At 38.0% G+C, this 8166-nt stretch overlaps 9 non-coding genes across 9 annotated transcripts; all 9 read left to right on the top strand.

Moving 5' to 3' along the window:
* Positions 1 to 313: 313 nt before the first annotated feature.
* TRNAD-GUC lies at positions 314 to 385 on the top strand. The gene has a single exon. It is a non-coding gene; the product is annotated as a tRNA-Asp (tRNA).
* Positions 386 to 1160: 775 nt separating this feature from the next.
* Positions 1161 to 1232, top strand: TRNAD-GUC. The gene has a single exon. It is a non-coding gene; the product is annotated as a tRNA-Asp (tRNA).
* A 1620-nt stretch (positions 1233 to 2852) lies between these two features.
* TRNAD-GUC lies at positions 2853 to 2924 on the top strand. Its single transcript has one exon. It is a non-coding gene; the product is annotated as a tRNA-Asp (tRNA).
* Positions 2925 to 3698: 774 nt separating this feature from the next.
* Positions 3699 to 3770, top strand: TRNAD-GUC. Its single transcript has one exon. It is a non-coding gene; the product is annotated as a tRNA-Asp (tRNA).
* A 774-nt stretch (positions 3771 to 4544) lies between these two features.
* Positions 4545 to 4616, top strand: TRNAD-GUC. The gene has a single exon. It is a non-coding gene; the product is annotated as a tRNA-Asp (tRNA).
* A 774-nt stretch (positions 4617 to 5390) lies between these two features.
* Positions 5391 to 5462, top strand: TRNAD-GUC. Its single transcript has one exon. It is a non-coding gene; the product is annotated as a tRNA-Asp (tRNA).
* Positions 5463 to 6236: 774 nt separating this feature from the next.
* Positions 6237 to 6308, top strand: TRNAD-GUC. Its single transcript has one exon. It is a non-coding gene; the product is annotated as a tRNA-Asp (tRNA).
* Positions 6309 to 7082: 774 nt separating this feature from the next.
* On the top strand, positions 7083 to 7154 carry TRNAD-GUC. Its single transcript has one exon. It is a non-coding gene; the product is annotated as a tRNA-Asp (tRNA).
* An 841-nt stretch (positions 7155 to 7995) lies between these two features.
* TRNAD-GUC lies at positions 7996 to 8067 on the top strand. The gene has a single exon. It is a non-coding gene; the product is annotated as a tRNA-Asp (tRNA).
* The last annotated feature ends 99 nt before the right edge of the window (positions 8068 to 8166 follow it).

Below are 8166 nucleotides of genomic sequence, written 5' to 3'. Positions count from 1 at the left end.
GAGTTTGAACCCCGACAATAATAAGTTTAATTTTCTTTTGACAATTTTCACCGGATTTGAATTTGGATTACTTGTTCCGAATCTTCGATTGATAAAATCTAGAGCGTTGACAATGGGTCGCTTTTTCAAAAGACGATTGGTAAAATTTGGAGCGTTAAGACATAATTTATTTTTTATGAGTCGTTGTAGTATAGTAAAGACGATTGGTAAAATTTGGAGCGTTAAGACATAATTTATTTTTTATGAGTCGTTGTAGTATAGTGGTGAGGATTGGTAAAATTTGGAGCGTTAAGACATAATTTATTTTTTATGAGTCGTTGTAGTATAGTGGTGAGTATTCCTGCCTGTCACGCAGGTGACCCGGGTTCGATCCCCGGCAACGACGATTGTAGTTGGTTTTCTTTCCGTAATTTTAACGGAACTCGAAATTGGACAGCGGTGAACCTATCATGTCGGTAGTTTGGGATCGAACCCCAACAACGGTAATTTGAAAAGAAAGTTGGCTGAACAGTTGTTTATGAAATCTTGTGTGTTAACATATAATATGTTTTCAGAGGTCGTTGTAGTGGTACAGTGGTGAGTATTTCCGCTTGTCACTCGAGTTATTATGTTCCAAAGGTCGTTGTAATACAAGGGCGAGCATTCCCGCTTGCACTCGAGTGACATGAGTTTGATCCCGAACAACAACAAGTTTAATCTTGTTTTGACAATTTTAGCTGCATTCAAAATTGGATTACTTTTTGTAACGACGATTGATAACATCTGATGTGCTAACAAATATTATATTGTTCAAAGTCGTCGTTGTAGAGTAGTGAGTATTCCTGCGAGTTTGATCCGCCGCAGCAGACTGTTTTTAATTTTCTTTTGAATTTGAAATTCGGGATTGGATTCCTTTTTCTCCCGTGTGTTTACAAATAATATATTTTTCAGATGTCGATGTAATACAGTAGTGAGTATTCCCGCTTGTCACTCGATAGACATGAGTTTGAACCCCGACAATAATAAGTTTAATTTTCTTTTGACAATTTTTACCGGATTTGAATTTGGATTACTTGTTCCGAATCTTCGATTGATAAAATCTAGAGCGTTGACAATGGGTCGCTTTTTCTAAAGACGATTGGTAAAATTTGGAGCGTTAAGACATAATTTATTTTTTATGAGTCGTTGTAGTATAGTGGTGAGTATTCCTGCCTGTCACGCAGGTGACCCGGGTTCGATCCCCGGCAACGGCGATTTTAGTTGTTTTCTTTCCGTAATTTTAACGGAACTCGAAATTGGACAGCGGTGAACCTATCATGTCGGTAGTTTGGGATCGAACCCCAACAACGGTAGTTTGAAAAGAAAGTTGGCTGAACAATTGTTTATGAAATCTTGTGTGTTAACATATAATATGTTTTCAGAGGTCGTTGTAGTGGTACAGTGGTGAGTATTTCCGCTTGTCACTCGAGTTATTATGTTCCAAAGGTCGTTGTAATACAAGGGCGAGCATTCCCGCTTGCACTCGAGTGACATGAGTTTGATCCCGAACAACAACAAGTTTAATCTTGTTTTGACAATTTTAGTCGCATTCAAAATTGGATTACTTTTTGTAACGACGATTGATAAAATCTGATGTGCTAACAAATATTATATTGTTCAAAGTCGTCGTTGTAGAGTAGTGAGTATTCCTGCGAGTTTGATCCGCCGCAGCAGACTGTTTTTAATTTTCTTTTGAATTTGAAATTCGGGATTGGATTCCTTTTTCTCCCGTGTGTTTACAAATAATATATTTTTCAGAGGTCGATGTAATACAGTAGTGAGTATTCCCGCTTGTCACTCGATAGACATGAGTTTGAACCCCGACAATAATAAGTTTAATTTTCTTTTGACAATTTTTACCGGATTTGAATTTGGATTACTTGTTCCGAATCTTCGATTGATAAAATCTAGAGCGTTGACAATGGGTCGCTTTTTCTAAAGACGATTGGTAAAATTTGGAGCGTTAAGACATAATTTATTTTTTATGAGTCGTTGTAGTATAGTGGTGAGTATTCCTGCCTGTCACGCAGGTGACCCGGGTTCGATCCCCGACAACGGCGATTTTAGTTGTTTTCTTTCCGTAATTTTAACGGAACTCGAAATTGGACAGCGGTGAACCTATCATGTCGGTAGTTTGGGATCGAACCCCAACAACGGTAGTTTGAAAAGAAAGTTGGCTGAACAATTGTTTATGAAATCTTGTGTGTTAACATATAATATGTTTTCAGAGGTCGTTGTAGTGGTACAGTGGTGAGTATTTCCGCTTGTCACTCGAGTTATTATGTTCCAAAGGTCGTTGTAATACAAGGGCGAGCATTCCCGCTTGCACTCGAGTGACATGAGTTTGATCCCGAACAACAACAAGTTTAATCTTGTTTTGACAATTTTAGTCGCATTCAAAATTGGATTACTTTTTGTAACGACGATTGATAAAATCTGATGTGCTAACAAATATTATATTGTTCAAAGTCGTCGTTGTAGAGTAGTGAGTATTCCTGCGAGTTTGATCCGCCGCAGCAGACTGTTTTTAATTTTCTTTTGAATTTGAAATTCGGGATTGGATTCCTTTTTCTCCCGTGTGTTTACAAATAATATATTTTTCAGAGGTCGATGTAATACAGTAGTGAGTATTCCCGCTTGTCACTCGATAGACATGAGTTTGAACCCCGACAATAATAAGTTTAATTTTCTTTTGACAATTTTCACCGGATTTGAATTTGGATTACTTGTTCCGAATCTTCGATTGATAAAATCTAGAGCGTTGACAATGGGTCGCTTTTTCTAAAGACGATTGGTAAAATCTGGAGCGTTAAGAAATAATTTATTTTTTATGAGTCGTTGTAGTATAGTGGTGAGTATTCCTGCCTGTCACGCAGGTGACCCGGGTTCGATCCCCGGCAACGGCGATTTTAGTTGTTTTCTTTCCGTAATTTTAACGGAACTCGAAATTGGACAGCGGTGAACCTGTCATGCCGGTAGTTTGGGATCGATCCCCAACAACGGTAGTTTGAAAAGAAAGTCGGCTAAACAATTGTTTATGAAATCTTGTGTGTTAACATATAATATGTTTTCAGAGGTCGTTGTAGTGGTACAGTGGTGAGTATTTCCGCTTGTCACTCGAGTTATTATGTTCCAAAGGTCGTTGTAATACAAGGGCGAGCATTCCCGCTTGCACTCGAGTGACATGAGTTTGATCCCGAACAACAACAAGTTTAATCTTGTTTTGACAATTTTAGTCGCATTCAAAATTGGATTACTTTTTGTAACGGCGATTGATAAAATCTGATGTGTTAACAAATATTATATTGTTCAAAGTCGTCGTTGTAGAGTGGTGAGTATTCCTGCGAGTTTGATCCGCCGCAGCAGACTGTTTTTAATTTTCTTTTGAATTTGAAATTCGGGATTGGATTCCTTTTTCTCCCGTGTGTTTACAAATAATATATTTTTCAGAGGTCGATGTAATACAGTAGTGAGTATTCCCGCTTGTCACTCGATAGACATGAGTTTGAACCCCGACAATAATAAGTTTAATTTTCTTTTGACAATTTTCACCGGATTTGAATTTGGATTACTTGTTCCGAATCTTCGATTGATAAAATCTAGAGCGTTGACAATGGGTCGCTTTTTCTAAAGACGATTGGTAAAATCTGGAGCGTTAAGAAATAATTTATTTTTTATGAGTCGTTGTAGTATAGTGGTGAGTATTCCTGCCTGTCACGCAGGTGACCCGGGTTCGATCCCCGGCAACGGCGATTTTAGTTGTTTTCTTTCCGTAATTTTAACGGAACTCGAAATTGGACAGCGGTGAACCTGTCATGTCGGTAGTTTGGGATCGATCCCCAACAACGGTAGTTTGAAAAGAAAGTTGGCTGAACAATTGTTTATGAAATCTTGTGTGTTAACATATAATATGTTTTCAGAGGTCGTTGTAGTGGTACAGTGGTGAGTATTTCCGCTTGTCACTCGAGTTATTATGTTCCAAAGGTCGTTGTAATACAAGGGCGAGCATTCCTGCTTGCACTCGAGTGACATGAGTTTGATCCCGAACAACAACAAGTTTAATCTTGTTTTGACAATTTTAGTCGCATTCAAAATTGGATTACTTTTTGTAACGGCGATTGATAAAATCTGATGTGTTAACAAATATTATATTGTTCAAAGTCGTCGTTGTAGAGTGGTGAGTATTCCTGCGAGTTTGATCCGCCGCAGCAGACTGTTTTTAATTTTCTTTTGAATTTGAAATTCGGGATTGGATTCCTTTTTCTCCCGTGTGTTTACAAATAATATATTTTTCAGAGGTCGATGTAATACAGTAGTGAGTATTCCCGCTTGTCACTCGATAGACATGAGTTTGAACCCCGACAATAATAAGTTTAATTTTCTTTTGACAATTTTTACCGGATTTGAATTTGGATTACTTGTTCCGAATCTTCGATTGATAAAATATAGAGCGTTGACAATGGGTCGCTTTTTCTAAAGACGATTGGTAAAATTTGGAGCGTTAAGACATAATTTATTTTTTATGAGTCGTTGTAGTATAGTGGTGAGTATTCCTGCCTGTCACGCAGGTGACCCGGGTTCGATCCCCGGCAACGGCGATTTTAGTTGTTTTCTTTCCGTAATTTTAACGGAACTCGAAATTGGACAGCGGTGAACCTATCATGTCGGTAGTTTGGGATCGAACCCCAACAACGGTAGTTTGAAAAGAAAGTTGGCTGAACAATTGTTTATGAAATCTTGTGTGTTAACATATAATATGTTTTCAGAGGTCGTTGTAGTGGTACAGTGGTGAGTATTTCCGCTTGTCACTCGAGTTATTATGTTCCAAAGGTCGTTGTAATACAAGGGCGAGCATTCCCGCTTGCACTCGAGTGACATGAGTTTGATCCCGAACAACAACAAGTTTAATCTTGTTTTGACAATTTTAGTCGCATTCAAAATTGGATTACTTTTTGTAACGGCGATTGATAAAATCTGATGTGTTAACAAATATTATATTGTTCAAAGTCGTCGTTGTAGAGTGGTGAGTATTCCTGCGAGTTTGATCCGCCGCAGCAGACTGTTTTTAATTTTCTTTTGAATTTGAAATTCGGGATTGGATTCCTTTTTCTCCCGTGTGTTTACAAATAATATATTTTTCAGAGGTCGATGTAATACAGTAGTGAGTATTCCCGCTTGTCACTCGATAGACATGAGTTTGAACCCCGACAATAATAAGTTTAATTTTCTTTTGACAATTTTTACCGGATTTGAATTTGGATTACTTGTTCCGAATCTTCGATTGATAAAATATAGAGCGTTGACAATGGGTCGCTTTTTCTAAAGACGATTGGTAAAATTTGGAGCGTTAAGACATAATTTATTTTTTATGAGTCGTTGTAGTATAGTGGTGAGTATTCCTGCCTGTCACGCAGGTGACCCGGGTTCGATCCCCGGCAACGGCGATTTTAGTTGTTTTCTTTCCGTAATTTTAACGGAACTCGAAATTGGACAGCGGTGAACCTATCATGTCGGTAGTTTGGGATCGAACCCCAACAACGGTAGTTTGAAAAGAAAGTTGGCTGAACAATTGTTTATGAAATCTTGTGTGTTAACATATAATATGTTTTCAGAGGTCGTTGTAGTGGTACAGTGGTGAGTATTTCCGCTTGTCACTCGAGTTATTATGTTCCAAAGGTCGTTGTAATACAAGGGCGAGCATTCCCGCTTGCACTCGAGTGACATGAGTTTGATCCCGAACAACAACAAGTTTAATCTTGTTTTGACAATTTTAGTCGCATTCAAAATTGGATTACTTTTTGTAACGACGATTGATAAAATCTGATGTGCTAACAAATATTATATTGTTCAAAGTCGTCGTTGTAGAGTAGTGAGTATTCCTGCGAGTTTGATCCGCCGCAGCAGACTGTTTTTAATTTTCTTTTGAATTTGAAATTCGGGATTGGATTCCTTTTTCTCCCGTGTGTTTACAAATAATATATTTTTCAGAGGTCGATGTAATACAGTAGTGAGTATTCCCGCTTGTCACTCGATAGACATGAGTTTGAACCCCGACAATAATAAGTTTAATTTTCTTTTGACAATTTTCACCGGATTTGAATTTGGATTACTTGTTCCGAATCTTCGATTGATAAAATCTAGAGCGTTGACAATGGGTCGCTTTTTCTAAAGACGATTGGTAAAATTTGGAGCGTTAAGACATAATTTATTTTTTATGAGTCGTTGTAGTATAGTGGTGAGTATTCCTGTCTGTCACGCAGGTGACCCGGGTTCGATCCCCGGCAACGGCGATTTTAGTTGTTTTCTTTCCGTAATTTTAACGGAACTCGAAATTGGACAGCGGTGAACCTATCATCTCGGTAGTTTGGGATCGAACCCCAACAACGGTAGTTTGAAAAGAAAGTTGGCTGAACAATTGTTTATGAAATCTTGTGTGTTAACATATAATATGTTTTCAGAGGTCGTTGTAGTGGTACAGTGGTGAGTATTTCCGCTTGTCACTCGAGTTATTATGTTCCAAAGGTCGTTGTAATACAAGGGCGAGCATTCCCGCTTGCACTCGAGTGACATGAGTTTGATCCCGAACAACAACAAGTTTAATCTTGTTTTGACAATTTTAGTCGCATTCAAAATTGGATTACTTTTTGTAACGACGATTGATAAAATCTGATCTGCTAACAAATATTATATTGTTCAAAGTCGTCGTTGTAGAGTAGTGAGTATTCCTGCGAGTTTGATCCGCCGCAGCAGACTGTTTTTAATTTTCTTTTGAATTTGAAATTCGGGATTGGATTCCTTTTTCTCCCGTGTGTTTACAAATAATATATTTTTCACATGTCGATGTAATAAAGTAGTGAGTATTCCCGCTTGTCACTCGATAGACATGAGTTTGAACCCCGACAATAATAAGTTTAATTTTCTTTTGACAATTTTCACCGGATTTGAATTTGGATTACTTGTTCCGAATCTTCGATTGATAAAATCTAGAGCGTTGACAATGGGTCGCTTTTTCTAAAGACGATTGGTAAAATTTGGAGCATTAAGACATAATTTATTTTTTATGAGTCGTTGTAGTATAGTGGTGAGTATTCCTGCCTGTCACGCAGGTGACCCGGGTTCGATCCCCGGCAACGGCGATTTTAGTTGTTTTCTTTCCGTAATTTTAACGGAACTCGAAATTGGACAGCGGTGAACCTGTCATGCCGGTAGTTTGGGATCGAACCCCAACAACGGTAGTTTGAAAAGAAAGTTGGCTGAACAATTGTTTATGAAATCTTGTGTGTTAACATATAATATGTTTTCAGAGGTCGTTGTAGTGGTACAGTGGTGAGTATTTCCGCTTGTCACTCGAGTTATTATGTTCCAAAGGTCGTTGTAATACAAGGGCGAGCATTCCCGCTTGCACTCGAGTGACATGAGTTTGATCCCGAACAACAACAAGTTTAATCTTGTTTTGACAATTTTAGTCGCATTCAAAATTGGATTACTTTTTGTAACGACGATTGATAAAATCTGATGTGCTAACAAATATTATATTGTTCAAAGTCGTCGTTGTAGAGTAGTGAGTATTCCTGCGAGTTTGATCCGCCGCAGCAGACTGTTTTTAATTTTCTTTTGAATTTGAAATTCGGGATTGGATTCCTTTTTCTCCCGTGTGTTTACAAATAATATATTTTTCAGAGGTCGATGTAATACAGTAGTGAGTATTCCCGCTTGTCACTCGATAGACATGAGTTTGAACCCCGACAATAATAAGTTTAATTTTCTTTTGACAATTTTCACCGGATTTGAATTTGGATTACTTGTTCCGAATCTTGGATTGATAAAATCTAGAGCATTGACAATGGGTCGCTTTTTCTAAAGACGATTGGTAAAATTTGGAGCATTAAGACATAATTTATTTTTTATGAGTCGTTGTAGTATAGTGGTGAGTATTCCTGCCTGTCACGCAGTTAAGACATAATTTATTTTTTATGAGTCGTTGTAGTATAGTGGTGAGTATTCCTGCCTGTCACGCAGGTGACCCGGGTTCGATCCCCGGCAACGGCGATTTTAGTTGTTTTCTTTCCATAATTTTAACGGAACTCGAAATTGGACAGCGGTGAACCTATCATGTCGGTAGTTTGGGATCGAACCCCAACAACGGTA

Source organism: Cucurbita maxima, unplaced genomic scaffold (genome assembly GCF_002738345.1).
Source record: "Cucurbita maxima cultivar Rimu unplaced genomic scaffold, Cmax_1.0 Cma_Scf00975, whole genome shotgun sequence".
Classification (NCBI taxonomy): domain Eukaryota; kingdom Viridiplantae; phylum Streptophyta; class Magnoliopsida; order Cucurbitales; family Cucurbitaceae; genus Cucurbita; species Cucurbita maxima.
Note: the sequence above shows the minus strand (reverse complement) of the source record. Positions and strands in the feature narration are given on the sequence as shown.